We start from the raw sequence: 8,895 nt of genomic DNA, 5'->3' as shown, positions 1-8,895 counted from the left end.
TATATATATATATATATATATATATATATATATATATATATATATATATATCCTGAATGTGTAGACTAATGTAATCATTCAGTTAATCCAGGTCTCAGTGAGACAGAACAGAGATTATTATCTGTGATCTCATTTACTGTGAGTGTTTGGGTGCAAGTGATGTAATGTTTAAAAAGACCAAACTTTAGAACTTGTTTGCTTATTTAACATTTTCTAGTTTTAACTACAATAAGATTTCTGGATGTGTATTTATCCCTTGGTCTAGTCAAGGAAAAGACATGGTTTCTATAAAGTGGGCTGTGTGTGTACTTATTACTATTTGGTTTTTGTACAACTGCTATCATAATTGTAAATTGCATGATGTTTTACCAGTTAGAGGGTATGCAACATCCTGGAGATGTTGTCTGATAGAACCGTAGCTTTAACTCTGCTGTGGTGCAGGCCATCAGGACAGAAAAACCTAGGACACTGCCAGAGAAAATTCTAATTATCAACAAAGTGTAGTGCATGTTGGACACCCTACAGACAGTAGCCATTAATTTAGTGCAAAAAGTCTACTAAACTTCTCAATTCCTCGCTGGTAAGTGGTCCTCACACTCCACTCATCGTGGGCAATTTGCTGCATACCGTCTTTACCAGGACCCTGAAATCCCTCTTCAAGATCTGTTTGCCTCACCCTGGTGTCTCTTGTTCCGGCATGAACAGATACGAAGTTCTTTTTCAGGTTCGTGGGTACCTGTGCAGAGACATCGAGAACACGAGCACCAGGAAAACAGCGAGTGTGTACCTTACCTTTGACTCCAGGAGTGCGGACATGCCGGATGATGGAATCTCCAAGAATCACTGTCATGTGGGAGAGGGGCAAAGCGGTTCCAAATCGAGATCTGGAAGGCCAGTGGCAGTGGAAGGGGAGACGTCCTCAACCAGGGATTGGCTCATGTCTTTCACTGCATTCAGGGTCCGTGGCATCGGTGTAAAGAAAACCTGGGTGGGCCACGTTCTAGGTGTGCTGGGCCTGGACAGGGAAACATTTGGAGTTGAGGTGGTGGGAGTATTAGATTCAACCCGAGAATTAAAAATGGGACGAGTGAGTGTCCGCTTGGGATGATTCCAGTGCAGCTTCTCCGCTCCTGCAGCTGGGCATGCTTTGCATGTAGTTTGTGGCTGTTTCTCCACAGCCTCCAGCTCCGAGTCTTCACCTGTGCTCAAAGGCAGACACACAACAAAGTGCTTATAATGGCGAGTAGAGAAACTATGTGAGGCAATGCAATCAACACTGTTGCAGAGAAGTGTAAGGGGGAAAAAAGGAAAAACTAAGTTACTGTAAGCATGAGAACACTGACCTTGCGGCAAACAAATCAAACACAAAAAGCTACAGCCAATATGTAAAGGAGTCTTCTGTACATTTCAATTGGCGCATCCGTTTCTTCACAGCACACCAACTAACTGTTCCCCAGGCATTTTCAAAGTAATTATTGCATGGACATTTAACAAACAGCGGCCTCCAAATTTACACTTTGCATAGTGACATTTTCTGAGTCATCAATTTTAAGCTGCATTTGAGTAATAGTGCATTTTTTTTCCCTTGCCACCAAAACTTGTCATAATAAGGGGGACGTGTGCTAAAAGGGACAAATTTGGGCACAGAAGTGTTACCATGTTTGTTCAGTTGGTATTTGCGATTTGTTTCTTCTGAACTCACTGCTACACGCAGCACAAAACTTCATTTATTGTCATAACTGAAAGTGAAGTGCGTTAGCCCTGAACTCAACCCTACTGAAAACCTTTGAGATGATTTGAAATGCTGACTGCACCACTGACCTTCCTACCTGACCAGTGAGCAGCCCAAGGACAATTTACTGAAACCTGAATGTTTAAAAGTTGGAAGGAAATCCAGGACCTCTGAGGACATCTACATGGATTTGAGGAGAAATACGCCCAAGCTCACAATTAACCTACAAACCCTAAAACTCAAGACAGCAATTCAACCCTCCTATAAAATAAGATCAGGCTACATTAGATTAGATTAGAAGCACAGCTGTATGATGATTATGCTATAGCTCCCTAAGCTAGTCTCTTCATTTATGACTTCAAGCCTCTCTCTTTGTTACATTTCCAGGCCTAGGGGAGTGTAGGAACAATTTAGTTGTTGCAGGTTGTTTGGATAACAATGTGTAAAGGTGGTTAAAAACACAAGAAGTGACAAGAATACTAAACTTACTCACACAAAGAACATGGACAGTGCAAAGAAAAGAACATAGGAAAAAGGACAAACTGACAAAAAAGAACTAATTTGCTGACTAGACTAGGCTAGGCTACACTGTCAGAAGAATACAAGGGGTGGCACCTGCCCTCTAACCTAGGGTGTCTGAACAATGACAACTGTGGTGGAATGTAGGTGTGCACACACAATTACGTGTTCTCAAACCCAGCGAGCTTGTATAACAACAGCACTAGCAACTCCTCTTTCTTTCTCCTAGCCTGGGCTTCAGGTTGCTGCTTTTAAACCTTAGGCTCCACCTCCTCTGGTCAGGTTCTTGCTCTTCATTGGTTCCCTTTTTTTCCAGCTACCAATTACAATTAACAGTTGACTCCACCTATACAGCAGCAGAGAGTCAGAGACAGAGCAAACACAAGGGGTTTGGAAAAATACAAAAACAGAGAAAACAGCACAGACACATAACACCCTTTAAAGATTTGACATCTTTAAATAACAGTTGGTGGCATTTATCATTGTTTTAAATGTAAGCATGCTTGAAAAAGATGCAAAAAGAAGGAGGACATGAACAAGGATGAGAAAGTGAATAAAGATGCAATTACACTGTCTGATGTTTAGCGAAAGAGAAAGCGCAAAATGCGTCTGTAACAAGTAACATTCAGGCTATTCGGTTATTCTATTGTAACATATTCATTACTGAGTTGAAGTTAAGGCAATGGGGTGTTACATTTTTGCATTGGCCAGGTTAACTGATAGATTTGGGATAGAATTTAAAAATTACCTTATTTTTTATAAAAACATTTTATCACAAATAACATTTTATAATTTTTTTTTCAAAGTCATCTATAATAACCACAATAATTATCTTGGAACATATTTAACTGTGATACTGATATATCGTTTGTGGTCTACATGTAGCAACATTTTTTATTTATTTTTTGAGTTGTCTTTATTTGAATTTTTATTGGTCAGATAATTAAAAATAAAAAGCAAAAAAGTGCAAGATTGAACAAAAACGCGATGTAATTACACAAAATGAACAGCAGATGGCGGGGGGGCGTGCTTATCGTACAGGCATTTTTTAGATGAAAGGCAGAAAAAGAAGAGCGAAGTCGCACCTGTAGTGACACGATTTAACCAGCAAGGGGCATCATTGTGTCGTGCTTGGCGTGTAGACAATTAATAGACTATGTAAACTGTGACATGATTTCACCAGCAGGTGGCAGCACGATGTCGTGTTTAACGTGTAAGCGTTCATAAAAAAAAAAAAAAAACGTAGTCGTAATAGCAGTTGCACATTTTAACCAGCAAAGGGCAGCATTTTGCCGGGGCGTGTAGACATTTGTTAACAATTAGTAAAAGAAGTGTGTGTGTGTATATTACATACATATATATATATATATATATATATATATATATATATATATATATATATATATATATATATATATATATATATATATATATGTCATTTTTGGATCGATGGATTGATATGGCAAGGAATGCATATGTATGAGAAATGCATTAACAAGCTACTGGAAAAATGTTACCATGGCTAACATTATATAAAAACAAGCAGAAAATAATATAGTTAGTTGATCCCAAGAGCGTTCATCACTAGGCAACTTGGATGCTCGCAGACACACACACACACACACACACAAACACACACACACACACACACACATTATATATATATATATATATATATATATATATATATATATATATATATATATATATATATATATATATATATATATATATATATATATACACACAGCATATATGTAATGTATTGTGGAACCTTGAACCCTTATGGAACAATACATATGATATATTATGTATATATATTTATGCCTGGAATTTTGCAGTTGATATGGCATGTTTGACCAACGTGTTTGTGGTGACCAGTGTGCTAGAAGAGAAAAGATCTCAGACTGGCCACTCTGTATGTCAATCAAGTGGCAAATGCCATAGGGAGGATAAAATATTTTTTAAAGGTGACCAGTTTGAGCAGATTTGGAAGACTGTCTAAGATTGCCAAACTAGTTTGAGTTCTTCCCCACTCAAATGCAGATGCATAGAGAGTGTTGTCTATGGTGGGTTTGAACAATACTTAAACTAGGAGCAGTTTGACTCTGGATGGAAGGCTATCATCCTTCATGATGGTAAAAATCGCTGGCCTTGAGCCACAGTGCTTTAAGTGGAAGCTGCTGCAAATATTGAGAGGCTGAATAGCTCCTCCCCTATCAGATGTAATCTTACTCCAGACATTTTATAAAGGTTGCACAGGTTAGTGCAGGTGTATCATCTGCCTAAAAAAAAGAACCTGAACAAAAATGACAGACTTGAATAAAGAGTGAATGTTAACTGACCGAAAATCTTGGTCCAATGGACCAAGAAAAAACCGTGGTCTAATGCAAGTATGAGCTTTATGGATACAAGGCCAGGTCTGTTTAAATAAAAAAATGCTGGAATAAAAAATATTTTATCCTATTTGATGACATTTTTTTACATTTTCTTTTACAAAGCCAGATAATATCTGTTGATCACATCAACCAACCACATATCCGAACCATATAATAAGTGGGGCAGTGCATCTCATTTCATTAACACACATCTGAAAATATAGATTGTTGTTCATTTGGGTTATTAAAATTTCTACTGATCTTTTTTTAACTGTTAAATATATTAAATGCAAACTTCAGTGCAGGATCTAAATATCATCTAAATATTTAAATATGATACTTACTGACCCTTTGTTGTTGTCATGTTTTGGGGTAAACGAGAAAGCAATGCAGTTTACAGGCAGAAAATTGGCAGACAAATACAAACTGACAGTCAGAATAATAAACAGTAAAAAGGCAGTAGGTCAAACTGCTAGACATGATGTATGCAGGTGGTGCAGCTGCGGCTACAATGAAAGGAGACTTGTTGAGTTGTGTTTATTGGGTTTCTTGATTTAATAATAAAAATTCATTCTCAATGCATGAGATTCTGTGATGTTATACTACATTTCTGTACAATATAGATGGTTTCAAAAGCCAGGGTGTCACAATGATAGTATTAATTCAGGTAGGACACCACTGAAGGCCTAGTTGTTAAATGCATGGCCTGCCATTGCTTTGTTGACATACAACGTTTAAATTAGGGCTGCCAATCGATTAAAATATGTAATCACGGTTAATCGCATGATTGTCATGAGTTAATTCATGATTCTCTGAATGTACCTTGAATTAATAGATTAAAAGATTAAAAGGGCGTGGAAAAATATTGATGCCTTATCCAAATGTATGTTTATTTTTAGTAAATCCAACCTCAATATAGAGCATGAAGACAAAATATCTTTGTCAATGTTTTAAAATAATTATGTTGTTTAAATTACGTAATTCATCAGGACATCAACTGGAACTTTTGCTCTGTTTCCACACAGACGGATTTAATTGCCGGATGTGTGCATAATGGTGGATTTTGGTGCTCGATTTAAAACTTGGCACATCAATAAATAAAAGTTTAGTGAATACATATAACTTTTTGTTAAAGATTATTTGTTTTTTATGAAGAAAAAGAACAAGTAAAGAAAGGACATAGCGAATAAATGTGTATTGTGTCGAAGGTTTTTTAATTTTGCCTTTTATATTTATTTATTTTTAATAAAAAGGGTCAAACGGAAATGCATGCTGCATTAATCACGTGTAAATAAAATTAGTGCTGTTAAAATAAATTTGCTTCAATGCTCTATTAATTTGTTAATTTTTACAGCCCTAGTATTTATACAAAAACTAATCGAAAACTAAACTCAAAGGTGCAAAAAAATAAAGATGAGCAAAAAAATATCCAAGACAAGTATGGAGACATGACATTAATCAAAACAAAGTGCTGCAAGCCAGCATAAGGTCCTTGGACTCCAAGATACATTTGAGGAGATAATTTCTGACAGGTGTTCCCAGACCTCACTTTGAAAACCTCTGTCTTCTGGGTTTGATGGCCCAGAAGAGACAAACTGAAAAGGACTACAAGGTGCTGATGATGAGTAAAACTGTATGTGCACAAAATTCTTCATGTAGCAAATTTGGTTCACTTCAATTCCACGAATCAAATCCACTTTCCATTTATTAAAAAAGAACATTAGACAGTCCACATGCTGTAATATTTAATTAAAACTTATGGTGGATCTCAAATCTACACTGAGAACTCTGAGAAAAAGAATGTGAACATACACACCATTCAAACATATTCACTCAAGCTCAGGATCGCAAAAAGGACAGAATAATAAGAATTCAAAAGCATAAAGCATAAGCAATAATGGGTTTCTCTGACAAAATGTTTTAAATCTAGAACCCATGGCTCAGTGTCTGTGGAATTTCATGGACCCCACTTTGTGAACTACTACTCTGTGCCAACTACATTTGCAATATTACAGAATGAATTTGAATAGGAAATTATAGAATAAATAACAGAATCTGGACCCAGCATGACCCTGACTAAGATGATGATGAAGATATTCAAAACTACATACAATAGAAAATAGTAATAATTGTACATATCAATAGATGTATGTAGACTATGCATGATGTTCACACCGCACATTAATTCACAAGTTAAAGTTACAGTTTGTGAACCCCAACAGAATTCCTGGACATGATAAACTATAGATGTGGTATATACACTCACTGGCCACTTTATCAGGTACACCTTTCTAGTACCGGGTTGGACCCCCTTTTGTCTTCAGAACTGCCTTAATCCTTCGTGGCATAGATTCAATGCGAATCTTCCGTTCCACCACATCCCAAAGGTTCTCTATTCAATTGAGATCTGGTGACTGTGGAGCCATTTAGTACAGTGAGATTCACATGAGTACAGTGAGTTCACATGAGTACAGTGAACTCATTGTCATGTTCAAGAAACCAGTCTGAGATGATTCACGCTTTATGACATGGCGTGTTATCCTGCTGGAAGTAGCCATCAGAAGATGGGTACACTGTGGTCATAAAGGGATGGACATGATCAGCAACAATACTCAGGTAGGCTGTGTCGTTGACACGATGCTCAACTGGTACTAATGGGCCCAAAGTGTGCCAAGAAAATATCCCCCACACCATTACACCACCACCAGCCTGAACCGTTGATACAAGGCAGGATGCTTTCATGTTGTTGATGACAAATTCTGATCCTACCATCCGAATGTCGCAGCAGAAATCGAGACTCATCAGACCAGGCAACGTTTTTACAATCTTCTATTGTCCAATTTTGGTGAGCCTGTGTGAACTTTAGCCTCAGTTTCCTGTTCTTAGCTGTCAGGAGTGGCACCCGGTGTTGTCTTCTGCTGCTGTAGCCCATCCGCTTTAATGTTCGACGTGTTGTGTGTTCAAAGATGCTCTTCTGCATACCTAGGTTGTAACGAGTGGTTATTTGAGTTACTGTTGCCTTTCTATCAGCTTGAACCAGTCTGGCCATTCTCCTCTGACCTCTGGCACCAACAATGCATTTGCGCCCACAGAACTGCCGCTCACTGGATATTTTCTCTTTTTCTGACCATTCTCTGTAAACCCTAGAGATGGTTGTGCGTGAAAATCCTAGTAGATCAGCAGTTTCTGAAATACTCAGCCCAGCCCGTCTGGCACCAACAACCATGCCGCGTTCAAAGTCACTTAAATCACCTTTCTTCCCCATTCTGACGTTCGGTCTGAACTGCAGCAGATCGTCTTGACCATGTCTACATGCCTAAAAGCATTGAGTTGCTGCCATGTGATTGGCTGATTAGAAATTTGCGTAAACGAGCAGTTGGACTCCAAGCTCTTACATGCAATTAAATAGTTTGTTTCACAAGGTTTGTTTTGCAATTAGTTACAGGGAGAGAAAAAAAAATTGCTTATTGGTTAAATGTAGATAGAATTAACATTAATCATCATAAATGCTTGCATGATTAACAAAAATTTAACACAATGAATGTAAGAATAATTTTATCTCATCAGTTTACAAGCCCATTCTTGTCTTCATGCATAAGGTGACATGAAAATAACTTCTTACAGGTGTCTGAAACCAGTCCGGATGGATTTCTTACACTGTCTACTACTGTCAGGGATCCACCTGCCATGCCCCCTTTGGTGGCTCTCTATGCCTCTGCTCTCCCTGGAGCTCCAGGCATAACCACGCACACCTGGAGCTCGTTGTCACTCATGCCTCTGCTCTCTCTGAGGCTCCAGGTTTAACGATGCACACCTGAAGCTTATCATCACTCCACCCCTCTCCTACATAAACCCCTCACTCCCCGTTCGTTATTGCATGTGTTGGGACTTTACGTGCGGTCTATGTTTACGTGTGCTCAGCTCCGCTCCAGGACTTCCAGGAGAGCTCAGCTCCGCTCCAGGACTTCCAGGAGAGCTCAGCTCCGTTTCAGGACTTCCAGGAGAGCTCAGCTCCGCTCCAGGACTTCCAGGAGAGCTCAGCTCCGCTCCAGGACTTCCAGGAGAGCTCAGCTCCGCTCCAGGACTTCCAGGAGAGCTCAGCTCCGCTCCAGGACTTCCAGGAGAGCTCAGCTCCGCTCCAGGACTTCCAGGAGGGCTCAGCTCCGCTCCAGGACTTCCAGGAGGGCTCAGCTCCGCTCCAGGACTTCCAGGAGAGCTCAGCTCCGCTCCAGGACTTCCAGGAGAGCTCAGCTCCGCTCCAGGACT

General features: G+C 39.1%; 1 long non-coding RNA gene across 1 annotated transcript; it reads right to left on the bottom strand.

Moving 5' to 3' along the window:
• Window positions 1-374: 374 nt before the first annotated feature.
• LOC310726026 lies at window positions 375-2,463 on the bottom strand. Its single transcript, XR_014533615.1, has 3 exons — window positions 2,417-2,463; window positions 579-1,199; window positions 375-460 (listed from the first exon to the last, which is right to left on the bottom strand). It is a non-coding gene; the product is annotated as an uncharacterized lncRNA (long non-coding RNA).
• Window positions 2,464-8,895: the final 6,432 nt, after the last annotated feature.

Source organism: Silurus aristotelis (assembly GCF_946808225.1).
Source record: "Silurus aristotelis genome assembly, chromosome: 5".
NCBI classification, from domain to species: domain Eukaryota; kingdom Metazoa; phylum Chordata; class Actinopteri; order Siluriformes; family Siluridae; genus Silurus; species Silurus aristotelis.
Note: the sequence above shows the minus strand (reverse complement) of the source record. Positions and strands in the feature narration are given on the sequence as shown.